This window comes from Onthophagus taurus, chromosome 6, assembly GCF_036711975.1.
Source record: "Onthophagus taurus isolate NC chromosome 6, IU_Otau_3.0, whole genome shotgun sequence".
Classification (NCBI taxonomy): Eukaryota; Metazoa; Arthropoda; class Insecta; order Coleoptera; family Scarabaeidae; genus Onthophagus; species Onthophagus taurus.
In genome coordinates, this window is record NC_091971.1 from 28912980 (window position 1) to 28926333 (window position 13354).

Below are 13354 nucleotides of genomic sequence, written 5' to 3' on the forward strand. Positions count from 1 at the left end.
TTGGTATGATTACTCTATTGACTCTCTCAACCTGTCCATTTCCTCGTGGTACGCCAGTTGTGATTTTCACATGTTTTATTTTCTCGTCAACACAATAGTCCTTGAAATCCCTTGAGGTAAACGCAGCTCCTCTGTCCGAAATAATCATCCTGGGACTTCCAAAAATTTCTTTCTGCTTTTCTAGTTTTTCAAGAACTTCTTTTGTTGCTGTCGTTTTTGTTGGGTGTATCCAAACGAATTTTGTAAAAGAATCAATGACTACAAATAAATATTGATATCCTTTTCCTGTCTTTGTCATAGGACCTAAATGGTCTATATGATAGGTCTGCAATGGAGCATCGCCCTTTTCTATTGAATTCAAGTATCCTTCTTGTTTACCCATCTTCCTCTCGGTAAGTATACATGGTACACAGTTCATAATTAACTTTCGAATCTTCTCCTCTAGGTTGTCGATATAATATTCTCGTTCGATCAAGTCTTTTGTTTTCTTCACTGCGAAATGACCATTGTCATGTGCACTTCGTATTACTTGGTGTTGCATTATCGTAGGGACAACTAGTAGTTCACATCCATTTTTGTTCTTATACAAGATGCCATTTTTTAGTTCATAATCCCCATAAGGTTGAGTTTCCAATATTTTCGTAATTGCCTTAAGATGTTCGTCCTGTAGTTGAGCCCTTTTCAATCGCTCTAGAAATTCTGTTTGTATTATCATTGTTATTGGGTTCCGACTCAGTGCGTCACAATGCTTCATTTGATTTCCTGGCCTATGTTGAATGGTATAGTTAAACTCTTCGAGCAATAAAGCCCATCTAGCGACTCTGGTGCACAGGTCTTTTTTGTTCATTGTAGCTGCAAATGCTGCACAATCAGTTAAGATTTTGAAGTGTATGCCCAGCAGATACACACGGAACCTCTTTAAAGCTTCTATGACAGCCAGCACCTCCAATTCATAGCTGTGATATTTCTTCTGGGTATCATTTGTCTTTCTACTCCAGTAGTAAACAGGATATAATCTTCCGTCTTCTTGACACTTTTGCAATAACACTGCCCCGAATCCGTCTTGGCTTGCGTCTACATGCAGTTCAGTTTCCTTGTTATGATCAAAGATTTTCAATATTGGTTCTGTACTTAAAATCTCCTTTAGTTTTCTAAATGCAACTTCCTCTTCCGGTCCAAATGAAAATTTCTTTTTTCCTTTCAGAAGATCACTTAGTGGTTTCGCAATCAAAGCGTAGTCTTTGATGTACTTTCGGAAATAGCCTGCCAATCCCAGGAAACTCTGAACCTTTTTCATTGTAGCTGGTTTTGGAAAATTTACAACGGCTGCTACTTTCTGCTTGTTAGGCTTCACTCTTCCGTTTTCTATTTCGTGTCCTAGATATTCCACTTTAGTCTTTAAAAACTGACATTTCTGCCACTTGAAATCTAATCCAAACTTCTTTGCTGTTTCCAGAACTTCTTCTAGTCTTTTTATTGCTTCTTCGACATCTTCCGCTGGTATTATAATGTCATCCATGTACATAATAACTATTCCCTTTCTCATTAACTCCCTGAAAACATTATTGACATATCGTTGAAATACTGCTGGCGAATTACATAACCCAAACGGCATGCGCAAGAATTCAAACTGTCCACTCGGAGTTACGAACGAGGTATATTTTATACTATCTTCTGCGACTGGTACGTGAAAAAATCCATTTTTCAGGTCCAAAGTCGTAAATATTCTTGATCCTGTTAGTTGGTCAATAACGTCTTCGATCACGGGAAGTGGATAGCGGTCTTTAATAATCTTTCGGTTTAGCTTTCTGAAGTCAATGCAAATTCGAGTACTTCCGTCTTTTTTCTTGACTAAGACAATCGGACTAGCATAATCTGAAGTGCTTGGTCTTATTTTACCAGTGTTGAGCCATTCCTCGATCTGTTTTTCGACTTCGTATTTCTCTGGAATTGATAATCTTCTTGGAGGCTGGTACACCGGTATGTCGTCTTGAAGGATAATCTTTACCTGTATGTCTGACGGTGGTGTAATGACTTCTTTCGGCTTATATTTTGCAATCATATTCGCTACATCTTCGTAATATGCTTGTGCTCCTACATCTAAAGAGTCTTGTACATCTATGAGAAATATGTCATTTTCCTCTGAGTGCTTTTGGGTTTCGACCGGTGTTCCTCGACTGCTCACTTCGATTTCGTCCGAGTTAATCATCAATGTAACATCCTCCAAAATAGGTTTTCCAACAATTAATTCCATTGGTATCGCGTCGTCAGGTACTATATGTATAGCTGTTCTAAAATCGCATTCATCCACAACAATTCGACCATTGAATCTTCCCAAGGTTTTGACTGAGTTGTCTCCTATTCCTTTTAGTGTTATAGTATTTTCTTGGAATTTAGGCGCTCCTATTCTGATATAACTACTGGCCTTTAACAAATTTAAATCGCTTCCAGTGTCAATGAATGCTTGAATTACGTGGTCGTTTAATCTGATTTGTTTATATCCTGGTAATTGTTGTTTGGTTTCATGAATTACATACGACCTTTTTGTCTCTTCTTGTTTCTCACCTGTCCTCTTTGTTCCATTCTTGCAGTCTCTGGCAATATGTCCGAATCCATTACATGAGAAACATTTCATACCTCTTTCTCTATTGCGGCAGTTCTGGGAAACGTGCCCTATCTTTCCACAGTTAAAACACCGCTCTTCTCTTTTGTTATCCTGCTTCCTCTGTTTGCTGCTCTTATAATTTCCATCATCATTTCCCTTTGTCTGTTTACCTTTCATTTTCTCGTAAAGCTTCAATTTCTCTTTAAATTCTTTTAAGGAATGTGTTCCGTATAGGATCGCTTTATTGATTTCGTCATCTACGATGCCGTCAATTACGTATTCGATGAGAGCGTCCTCTTCGATACTTCCTTGTGCTGCTATTTCTCTCATTTTCAATAAGTACTGTTGTAGAGTCTCTTCTTTCTTCCTTTTTCTAGCCGATAACATTTTGTGTAACGCTGCTGTGTTAATTGTTTTCCTAAATTCTCCCTGAAGTTTAGTCTTAAAGGAGTTCCAATTTGAGATTCCTTTTTCCGACTTTATAAATAACAGAGCTTCGCCTTTTAATAGTCTTTTCGCATAAATTAGCATCTCCACGTCATTCCAACCCATCAATGTGGCGGTCTCTTCAAATTCCGTCATCCATTTGTCCACCGAACAAGTGTCACTTCCATCAAAAGCACTTACGGTGTCTTCTACGTCTTTGAATGTCAAAACGAACTTTGGTACAGTCTTCTTCTGGTTTGTTTTGCCGCTATTTCGACTGGCTGAAAAATCTGCCACGTCGTCATCACTTTCATGCTCTTCTTCGTCGTTATTTACTAAATCTTCGGCCTCTTCACTCTTGTCGTCTTTCTGTGTTAGCGGCACTCTTTCATCGTCGTCGTTTGTTGCGCCGCTTCCGCATTTCAAAAGTTTCAGATTTGTTAGCTTATTACAGAGCATCCCGATTAATTCTTCTTTATCGTTCGCGTCGTTATCGATTTTCAGAACCTGACAGATCGAATTTAGTTCACCCAGCGTGAGAGTGTTCTTTGCAAGATCGATTTTCTCTTTCATAGCGCCTTCGTCGTCAAAATTAAATCCGCTAAATTCTCGTAATCTCTTGCGATTATTACGGTCACCGTCGTTCCCAAATATCAACTTATGACACGCTTTTATCGCCTTCGTTGAGGCTTTTGTAATGTTCTGCTCGATCGGCAAAATGCTTCCCAAAGTATTCATTTTCGAAGCAGTTTTTATACAGAAACCTCTCGCAATTTAATTTTCGTAAATAAACATGCAACTTAGTTTTCGTCCTTGTCGAGCCGCGCCGCCAGTGGTCTTGCAGGTGTTGTTTACGTCTTACTGGCGTCAGATATCGCCGTCGCCGAATCTTGTATATTCCCGTCTTCACAGCCCTCGTCTATTTTCCAGCACTATAGTTCTGTTTCAACTTATTCATTAATGTTCGCTTATTTTCACGTATTTCGATTACCGATCGCGGTTGAGCCCCCAAATTGTAGGACTGCTGGGGAAATAAATAAAAAAAACACGCACTCAATAACTGTAATTATAATGTTATTAAAAAAGAATAAAAACAAAACAAAACCAGGTAATGTCTTTTGTAACTATGAACATGTTTTATACATTTCAACAGTTATGGTCTCTGATATTTCTGATATTTCGATTCACAAACGTCTTCTTCTCTTAGCTGCGACCGACTGACTCACACTGACTCACAGGCCTATCTCTCGTCCACTCCTTAACCGACGACAGCCGACACTTCCCGATTCCATTCCCACATATATATGTATGATCGAATGTTCAAATTGCAACATGTGTTATATAGGACAGAACGTAAGAAACATCTTCACTAGATTTAAAGAACACCTAAATAGAGATACTTCAGCTGTTTTTAAGCATTTAAAACTTAATAACCATACTACAGACATTAATAATCTGAGTTTGTTGAAAAATATAAAGAACTCGAAAAAACTTGATCTGTTTGAGGAATACTTTATACAGCATGTTTCTAAATTGATGCGAAAGATTTCAAGGGGTGATTTTTCAGTAAAAATTAAGGGGGTCTTTCATAAAACTTTTTGTTCTAAACCACTTCCCCGCCGAGATAGAGTCCTCTAAAATTAGGGGCAAAAGTTGTTTTTAATTATTAAATCCACTATGGAGGAATTTAGAAGAATGAAATCTGGCAGATAACTGTTTCTAATGAAATGACACCTTTTGACGATTTTTGCAATCATAAAATGTTATTACAAGGAGGTGATAAATTCAACATCAGAACTTTTTAGTGTCCACATTTCTCTATTCAAAAACTTTTGCTGAAAAATCATCCTTTCAAATCTTTCGCATCAATTTAGAAACATATATAAGAATAACAAATCTGTATACTAATATCCCAATAGATAAATCTATTTCCATAATTGAGAATCCATTCTTAAGAACCAAAATTCATTAGATCTAGAAGAAGATAATATAACATGTTTCTCTAGGTTACTTAAAATGGTTCATTCAACTTTTTCATTTTTAATAATAATCATTAGCAGATGCAAGATGGGTCGCCCATCTCAGGTGTAATAGTTGATATTTATGTCAATCATTTCGAAAACAAGCTTTTCTTAGATAAATATAAGTTTATAACCAAATGATATCTTTATCATTTTTGAAAGTAATGCAGCAAAACTTTCAGCATTAAATAATATTTTTACATTACATTAATAACTTGCAGTTCACTGCTGAAATTGAAACTGTTTTAAGCATTTAAAACTTAATAACCGATATTAATAGTGTGAGTCTGTTGAAAAATGTAAAGAAATCGAAAAAACTTGATCTGTTTGAGGAATACTTTATATATAAGAATAACAACAATAATTGTCTTATAAACGACCTAGCGGGTGTTAATAATTATAGATTTTTCATCAAATACATGCAATAAGTGATTTTTCCATATAATCTATTGATAGATGTTTCATATTTATAAATATAGACGCGAAATAGAATTTAAATTATAGAATAGATACAACATGTTTCCACTTTCTAGAATGAGATATCGCCTTTCTTCTCTCTTCAATAATTCTTTATCGAAACCAGTCTATCTCGTCCTTTTGTGTGAAGAGTACTCATTTTCGATTTATTGTATTTTGTTGTTAAGTTCGTGATTTTTGCATGTTTTTGATATGTTAACATCGCCGTTTATTTTACTTTCCGACATACAACTTAATGATTTTTTAAAATTCTTTAACAAATAATTATTGTAAGTACTAGTAATATTAGCTATTTGTACAATTGACCACTTTGCATTCCTGTTTTATTGATTTTTAGAACAACTTTGAGTCAAGATCATTCATCCTAAAGAAAATGATGTCATTTAATATCTAAATTGCGCTCTGACGGCAATTTATGTTTTTTACTTTTATATTTTTAGACCATAATATTAAGGGTAATTTCTAGATTGTCCTATGTTCCTTCTAATACATGTTTTGTTATTGTAGTTGTGCCTGAGGAAGACCACTATATGGTCAAATACTATAGTAAGCACTGAATAATAATATAAATAAATAATTGTATCATCGTTACACGAACGTTATTTAATTCTTTCTATTTTAATTAGTAATATTAGATTCTAACTTAGTGAGGAAGAGTCTTATGTCATCATTTTCGCAAATTTTTAAACGATTTCTTTGCTTTATTAGTATTTGCGATACAGCGCTAAATCCTTTTTCTACTAAATATGACGTTGGAAATAAATAATTAAAACTTTAATTTCTTTCCATATCGGCTGAAATGTCTTACTGTTTTTTATCCAAAATTTCTTCCAAGCTATGTTTCTTGAATACTCGACGGTACTACAGCAGAGTCAGCAGTAAATGGATTAATTTCCCTATCAGGAATATGAATTTCTTCAACATTTTTAAATCGAAGTTTCATGTCGGCAACTAAATTATCCAAATGTTTGTAATAAACTTTTATATTTTCTTCCTGAACAATTATTTTATTTAAGCAGCGAAATAAAGTAAAATCATGTCTGTTAATATTATTTTTATAAAGTTTTAATTTATTTATAAACGCAATAATTAAATTTTTCACCTTAATTAAACTTATATGGTTTCCTTGCAGTTTTGGAAGTACATAGTTCATTTATTTTTGTATATATATCTGCTAAATAAGCTGTATCACTCTTTAAAACAGACAGCTCTATAGGAATATGACAATTAACTGATTCTAAATAGTTGATTACAGTATCAAATAGATCGAAAAACCTGTTGAGGCAACGTCCTTTGGATAGCCACCTGATTTTCGTGTGCAATAATAGGCGCTCATAATCCTCGTCATTTTCATGGCATAATTGTCGAAATAATCTATCATTAAAGAGGTGGACCTTTATATTTGTTTCATGTAATCTCCCACATATTGATTTTGCAACCAAATGTTGTCTATGAATTATGCAATTCAATAACGTTATAAAACCACAATGACGTCCTACCATCGCAAGACCACTATCATCTGTTGCACAAGCTAATATGTTTTTCAAAGGAATATGATTTTCATCAAAATATGTTTTCAAGCATTCATATATTGATGTACCTTTGGTATTAGTGACTAGAAGTCATTAATAGAGTTTCATCTAATTGTATTGTGAATTCTCGTGTTTGAAGATCCACAATTAATTGACTCAAACGAATCATCGACATATTATCTGGATCAGTTGAAGGCATCGTAAGAACTTCCTTTATAACGGGTTTTAATAATTTTCCTCCAATCCTGTGAGGTTTTCCATTTTGAGCGATTATTCTTGGAAACTTGTAGGATGGTTCCAATCCCTTACTTACATTTGAAGTATTTATTTTAAATACATCGGTTATTTTGCTTCTTTTGTCAAAACTAACTTTTTACATCTTAAAGTAATAAATATCTTTTTCTTTCTTCTTAGGATGTTTTCTATTTAAATGTTCAACCATACGCGATAGTTTCATTGCTTCATTGGAAAACGCTTGATTGCATACTAAACATATTGGCAGTTGGCTGTTATGAGGCGAGGCAATAAAATCGAATTTTATGTACTCAACAGAGTATTGCTGGCACTTCTATTTTCGCAACATTTTGGTACTATCATATTTTAATTAAAAAACATCAATCCAGTAAGTATCTAGTAAGAATAAGCGAGCTCATTATTTAATATGTTTATACAAGAATGTGTCGTAGAGGGCGATATTGCCTACGTTGAGAAACACATTGATCTACAACACGTTGATCTAAAACATCAAACACATTTCCAATTATTTCGAATTTAGTGGCATAGTAGTTTGTCGCCAATCCATGTTCCACAGCGAGTAGTTACCGGTTGTGGACAAAGAGTAAGACAAGGCGTTATTTCGTTAAAAATTGCTACTCTTGATGGCGCTTTTAAAAATAATTTTTTTACATTGGCAATAAGCCGGTCGACGTTAGTGTATATGCCTTAAATTTGCTCACAAACTCGATGAAGTCCGTGTACAAGTCAAGATAATGTCCTAAGCTGCTTTTACCATGTAGAGAGCAGCACCTGATATAAAGAGTAAAATCATGTCTCTGTTGAAAGTCTCACCCAAAATGTTAATAAAATCATCTAGAAACCTTGCAATAGTGCTATGATTCGTTTTATCAAGCACTGCTGTATTTAACAAAATTTTTTGTTTAGCAGTCAACTCATCATGATCCAAAATACCAATAATGACATTTGCCACATCTGTTGTTTCGTCGATTGAAATCCGTAAGAAGCGGTCGTTGATGCATTTCTGTATGTGGTCTAGTCTATGGTATTCTGTAAAATTCCTTAACATAGTTTGTGCGAAGAGTACTTTTCGATGGTACTTTGTACTCTGTGTATGATTCTAGGAACAGTACTAATTTTTGTTGCGCATTTTATATAGAGGTATATCAAAGAAATTACTGCGCTACATAGATCTTTTGCAAATTGAACATCTTTTGACTTGAATCTTCAAGAAAAAAAAACCTTAGTAGTTTTCTTTTCATTATTTATTTTCTCCAGTTCTATGTGTTTTAAACTTGCTATTTTCTCCAATTCTATGTGCTTTTAAACCATCGTCTTTAGAAACTTATTGCAAAATAAAATATTGAAAATATGCATTTATTTCGAAAAATGTTATATAATTCGCCAATATGCAATATACATATGCTCGTATAGATAAAATAAACAAAAATATGCTCTAACAAATACGGCTCAAAATTCATAGGTTGGTCTGAAACAAATTTCTAGTCTAGTCTATTCTTTAATCGGACGTATGAAAAAAATATACGTTTGCATATTTTTGATTGCCCTAGTAATAACTAATCAAGTTATTAAAAAGCGAGTTTCTCCAAAATCTGAAGAGTATTTTGTGTCAATATTCTAAATCAAGTTTTTCTAATTTTATTCATAATATCATTTACAATCTAGTGTACTAATCTAGTTATCTCAAAAACTAGTCAAGTTGGAGTATCAAAAATAAATACTCCAACTTTATAAATTAATAATAATTAGATATTAAGTCTCAGCATAATATTTAAATCAAGTTAATACACAATCGACACCATCGACGATAAAATGCTATTGAGATAGCACACATGTAATTAACTAAATAACTTGATAATAACAAATTTTCATATTGTATTTCGACGAATTATTTTTATTTTATGTTGCAATCCTTGTTAATTATGCTTTATTGTAAGATAGACATCGAAATTTATATAAGATAGAAAGATATTATCAAGTTTAATTTGATGATTTGACTTTACTTTATTAATTTAGGTTTCTTTTGGAATACGACATATAAAAATATCTGAATTTTGTTCTTTTTAATCGTTTATGAAAGGAGTGATATCGATAACGATTTTCGTTATTTGATATCGAGTAAACCACTAGTTATTGACCATGTTACGAAAGAAACCTCATTAATTTTTATTTTTTTTTTGTCAAGGTTGATAATTTTTCGTTTTTTCTACATTTTAAAAATTTCTTCTAACTGCAACAAAGCTTTTTTAATTTTCATCATATCTTCCTTCAATTTGGATATAATTGTGGCTCTCTTCAATTTGATTGTAATCAAGTTTCTCTTCTAATGTTGTTTTATTTACTTTATTCAGTTTATTATTATTTCTAAATATTTAAGTCTTATAGAAAATACTCATGAATTGACTTTTGAAAGCAATTTAATACAAAAACACCAATAATAGTATTGCCGAAACTAATGCATACAAATATTGTGATGGGAACATATTTCCAACAATTAAATTATACAGAATGTGTCAAATGTCTGGAATATAGCCAATAACTTCGCCATTTATGGTTTTAAAGAAAAATGTTTTAAATAAAAGTTCCTTTATTAATTGTGGCGCATTTTTTGGCGATATTTGTTTGTTTGCATTGTTTTTTGTTTCGCTGCTATGGCAACCAAAATTATTATTTTTAATGGAATGCATGTTTTTTTTTTTTTGCATATTTTGATAGAGGATAAATCTCTCTACGCGATGAACATATCAAATTATATGGTTGTATTAGAAAAAATCGAGAAAAAAATACATATTTTACACAGATTAAACAAAACGTGGATCACAAAAACTAAAATTCTTTAAAAAATCTAAACCGAGATATGGAAACTCTAACAAATGTTCAAATTTGGCACCATTTATATCCAAACAATTTTGAAGACGATGTCTAAAGCTATCCACACTACTCAAAAGAATATCAAGTGAAATTTGTTGTATTACAATTGTTATACTCTCACATAACTGATTAAGATTTGAGGTCGATTCTCTGTCTTTTAAGTAACTCCACAAAAAAAGTTTAAAGGCGATTAATCAGGTGACCCAGCTGGTCATTCAATTGCTCCTCGTCTGCCAATCCACTTCCCAGGAAAACGTACATTTAGGTACTGCTGCACCTGAACACCACAATGCGGAGGTTCTCCTGGGAACCAAGCTTCATCCGCAGGCACTACTTCATTTTGCAGTAGATTTAAATATCTTTCTGGATTTAATGCTGTGTTTATACAAAAGGTCCAATAACTTGTACACGAAGAATGCCAGCCCAAACATTATCTTTTGTGGATGTTGAGTATGGCTTACTTGAATCCAATGTGGACTCCAATATCGACTGTTATGACGATTTACTGTGCCGTTTAACATAAAAGTTGCCTCGTTTGAGAAAAGGACCAATTATTTCTTGGCAAAACTTCTGTCATAATCGGCACCCCCCAAGTTCGTGAATAACCTGAAGCTAATAAAACATGGAAACAAGAAGTAGTATAAAACGCCCCTAATTCTAATTTGTTGATTTAATATTTTCAGGCACGCACCCCTGTATATATCTTAGAATGATGAACCATAATATGTAACTAATGTATCATTTGTCTTTACTTATATGACCTTTGTTCTAGTAACTTCTAGCCAATTAAAGGTTGGCTACGGCACTGCTTTCAACATAAATTTTACAAAGGAAAGTTTCTGAAATGTGTTTTGGAATAGTATAATCATTGGCGAGGTCATCAACTCTGCTGCATTCGTATTTAGGGTAGTGGTTGTTTTTTTTTCCAACTTCTACGCCACTGGAAAAAGTATGGTTTTGAGACCTCCATTTCAACCGCTAATGTTTTCTACACAAAAAAGGTACTGAAGGTCATGAGCTCTAAATTTGACCGTTTTTGAGAAAAATCTACTTTTATTTTACTAAAACGTTAGAACAAGTAACAAAAACAAACGTTAACTTCATAATTACATAATTAAAAAAAAAACAGTTACAAATCATACATAGTTAAATTAAATGTTGAAAATGTTCGCCGTTAGCTTCAATGCACGCAGTAATTCTTCGACGCGGTGACTGTCTAACATGCAGGAAAATTCCCGGAGTATTCCAAATTATGTCGCAAGATACAACAATGCGCTTTCTTAATTGGTCAACATTTTCAACTGGAGTAGCGTAGGCTAGGGTTTTCAGATGGCCCCAAAAGGAAAAATTTAAACAATTAAGTTCGGGAGATCGTGGTGATCTCATACTTCGAGAAAGATGCTTCATCGGTAAACAGAACTTCGGCTCCAAATTCAGGATTTTGAGCTATTTTGTCTTGCATCCATGTACAAAAAGCCAATCTTGGCGGAAAAACTCTTGGCAATAATTCTTGTACTCTTTAGATTTGCTAGGAATACAAAAGTTGCCTTGTCAAAATTCTCCAAACCATCGAGTGAGATAGGTTTAAGTTGTCATCAATTTTTCTGGTACTTGTGGTCGGATTTTCATCAATTTCGTTGAGGACAGCCTCTTCTACTTGGGGATTTGGAACTTCCATAGGCCGCCAATTATCAGCAGTATTCCTTTTAAAGCTTCCATTTTCCCATAGTCGTTGGTGAATGCGTAGAAACAAGTTATGGTGTGGTACTGGGTGATCAGGATGTCTTTCTTGATACAACCGCTTTACTTCTGCCGAATTACCGCACGTCATTCCGTAAAGGTAATGCATTCCGCACTTTAAAAAAATTTTTTCTCGCACAAAACTTAGCTTATTATGAGTAGAAAATGCTTACAAACGCTGTTTTCTGTACGATGAACGGTTCCGGAGATATTAGCAAATAACGATTTTTTTTATTAAATTTCAACACCCTGTATCTCGAAAATGGTGAATTTTAGAGAGTAAGTTGATAAAAACTTTTTTCAAATTTTTGAACAAGCATCACACCCTGAAGTCCTGCGCATATATTATGAAACAGCCTGTATAATATACCAACATTTTAGTTACTATTTTTTACTAAAACTTTGTTATTTTTACGTTGCAAAAATAGGTGCTTTGGTACTAGTTGAAAATACGATTGAGAAACTACACCTGTTTAAGCTATTGACTAAGTAATTATTTAGTAACTCTTTCACGAACTATTGTCAAGTGTTGACACAATCTCTAATTAATATTTGGGTGTTTCCTTCTTCGGTTTAATCTTTTAGTTTGTAACATATGCTAAATATTGTCCAGCAATTGTTCTTTACTTACTGAATGATAGATATTCGCAAGAGCTGTTTTCCTTTTTTTTTTGTCTGTTGCAACAATGTTCTGTCCTCTATGGTCTTCAATAAGTATTTTTCTTGAGTGTTTGTACAAAAGATGACTTTGGTAGGAAAATACGTTTTAGCTGTAGTAAAGATTGTAATTTCTTTGGCAACAGTATCTAAAGCTTCTGGTCATATAAGTATTTCTTTTTGTGTCATTTTAGTACCTATTTGGTACTCCTAGTTCTTATTATAAGTAGAATAAGTAAAAATAATCACTTCTGTATACTAGAAGTATATCAACTTCTAGAAACAGTAAATAAAAAACGATTTCTATTTATATAGAAATCCTTACTGAAAAGAAAACTGAAAAGATAGTCCAAGCTTGGTTTTGATGTATTGAAACTCTTCTGAGTAACCTGACCTTACCAATTGAATTATTTATTAATTCTTAAGATATTACATTCTTAGGTTTTTCTCAAGATATTACACGTTGAAATATAAATCTGCTCAGTACTCTACTATTTTAAGTCATAACAGTTAATATGATTACAAAGATTTTTGATATGCAATTGAAAATAGACAAAACGGATCGGCCCTCAAAGGATTATATAAACGGAATAGTTAACATACAATATTATTTGAATGTTAACTATACAAACAAAATTGTATATCACTCCAACAAGTAGGTACTCTACACAAAAAGTGAATCCAGTGAAAGTATCGCAAATATCAATAAAGTTGTCAGTATTACCATGTCAGATAAAATTTACACATCATCTGATGATGAACTATATTCA

General features: G+C 33.2%; 1 protein-coding gene across 13 annotated transcripts in view; it reads left to right on the forward strand.

Annotated features, from left to right (window-relative positions):
* LOC111415955 (chromodomain helicase DNA binding protein kismet) overlaps positions 1-13354 on the forward strand; it is a 44221-nt gene that overhangs the window by 27077 nt on the left and 3790 nt on the right. The gene's annotated exons all lie outside the window — the stretch shown is intronic.